The following is a 2,255-nucleotide window of genomic DNA, read 5'->3' as shown; positions in this document are numbered from 1 at the left end:
TAATGAAAACTGTCTCTCTCTATTATTAATAAAATTTTAATTATTCCAAAAAAGTGTAAGTGCTATTTTATCATTTATTAAAATGACGATTCAGAATAGAGTTACATTTTGTAAAACATTGTAAATTAGACCCAAAAGGATTAGTTAGAGCTACTTTTTGTTAGCCTTAACATCCAGTGACGTTCTGAGCTTGAATTTGAAAAGAATTACCGATGCTGATTTTTGAAAGGTTATTGGATTGGGTTTTAACAATGCTAATTTGGCTAATTTGAGACCATTAACGCACGAAAAATTTGGCGCTATTAACATGTAAGCGGATATTCATTCCGGTCATGCTTATAAATGGTCCCAAACTGAGCTGAAGCAAGATTATTATTCCAATTATTATGTTACAGGACGCTAAGAATATCATATTTTACTTAACATAACGTGTGGGAATGGGGGAATTTTTGACAAAATCAGAAAAAAAAATTGTATCTTTTGTTTTTTTTGGGTTTTTTCAATTGATGTTTCCAAAAACAATTTTGGAAACGTTGAAGGGCAGTCGGAATATAAAAATTTAGCGTTTTGCCTTGACTCGACCAGTCTTGTTCATTTTAATCTTTTACAAATAAGGGTTTTCTAGGTTTGTCTTGAATACAGCAATAATTCAGGGCTATGTATGTCTAACCAAATTTTCAGAACGTTAGTTTTGCTTGTTTTTTGAAGCAAAAAAGCCTGTTAGATATCAATTCAAGAAACATTTTGTGACAAAATATATAAATTTTTCAAACTTTCGAAATGTTAACAAAAACCACTGTTTATCAGCTTTTATCAGCATTTTCAATGATCGACCAAACTTTTCGAGCTGTCCCAAAGTAATAATGAAGCTAAATTGTCCCAAGAACTGTTGACTATTGACAATTTAGCACTCATTGAATGCAATAAAATAAATGAAAATATTTAGTGAACATTTACATTCATCTGGCATACATCTGGAATTCGAAAAAGAAAAAAAATTTAACCAAAAATGAACAAAAATTCATGAAATTATTTTCGCTCTAAGTTTTTTGTTATTATTTTTAAAATTTTGCGCAGAAGAAAGCTCTATTTGAAGCTTTGAAAACTAGTTTTCTAGTGAAAAACTAAGTTTGAATAACAGCTTTTTTCGAACACTTACTTGCTCAATTGACATGCTTGAAATTAAATTAAGGGCAAAAAAAACTCGGATCAGTTGTTCTCGACACTGAATTTTTTTTGGAAAAAATTGAAGTAGTTTGAGATACAAACGAAAGTCTTATAAAATAAGATATCACTCCGCTTTTTTTGATAATGATTTGTCGTGCCTGATTTTGCGTCAATTTTTTGCAATACTTTCTGAACTTAAATTAGCAACAGAACTTGAACTCAAAGTTTGGCATTTTAATCATACTTTCTTGGTTGATTTGTTTTTTGACTGGATTCAAAATCTCAAATTAATTTCTTACCTAATTGAGTTATTGGTCATATCACGAAGGATTGTTGGTTAAAATTGCTATTGGATTATTGTCAAAACCAAGGTTTGGCTTTTTAAAAAAACCAGGATCGGTAATAGCTGGCATTGTCTGAAAGGTAGTTGTTTGTGTTTTTTTTTTCAATTCGGGATTAAAACTGAAAACATTCTGCTTCCAAGCTCATTCAAAACCAATAGAGGAGATTAAGAATTGAGTAAAAATAGATGGAATAATAAAAAACAGTCAAGCGGAAAGCCAGATGCTTTATTGAAAACGGTCCAGAAAGCCGTCCGACAATTTGTAAGCGGCCAAAAAATATTCATTGTAATCCAGACTCGCTTACAGAATTTTTGACTTGGCTCATTGCCAGAGAAAATTAGGCTCAACATTTATGATAATTAAGCAAACAAAAATATAAATATCAAGCAGTAAATATGCAAACACCTAGGAGACAAAAGCAGTTGAAAATGATTCCCCAGACAAAAATTGATCCAAAAAATTATTTTTCTTACAACATTTTGAAAAAACTCACTTTTTTATTTTATGCAGTTGACGTTTCTTGAACTATTTCAAATCAATTCTCTCAACCTCTGAAAAATGACAGGTTTTTATAAAAAAAAAACAGTTCATAATGATTGCAAAAAAAACTCATAGTTCTATCCATTGAAAAATGTGGGGGGTTTAACATCGGGCGTTTTGTTTTGGTTTTGAGTTATCCACGAAAAATGATGCATCACAAGATGTAAAGTAATTTATCATATTAAACCCAAGCCAGTCAGGAGT

The 2,255-nt window shown here is 30.6% G+C and overlaps 1 protein-coding gene across 1 annotated transcript in view; it reads right to left on the bottom strand.

Moving 5' to 3' along the window:
* LOC134848163 (uncharacterized) overlaps nt 1–1,668 on the bottom strand; it is a 17,122-nt gene extending 15,454 nt beyond the window's left edge. Inside the window, exon 1 of the mRNA XM_063865522.1 lies at nt 1,467–1,668. The gene's annotated coding sequence lies outside the window, so the exon portion shown is untranslated. The remainder of the gene's footprint in view (nt 1–1,466) is intronic.
* Nucleotides 1,669–2,255: the final 587 nt, after the last annotated feature.

The sequence above is a fragment of the Symsagittifera roscoffensis genome, chromosome 6 (genome assembly GCF_963678635.1).
Source record: "Symsagittifera roscoffensis chromosome 6, txSymRosc1.1, whole genome shotgun sequence".
NCBI lineage: Eukaryota > Metazoa > Xenacoelomorpha > Acoela > Convolutidae > Symsagittifera > Symsagittifera roscoffensis.
Note: the sequence above shows the minus strand (reverse complement) of the source record. Positions and strands in the feature narration are given on the sequence as shown.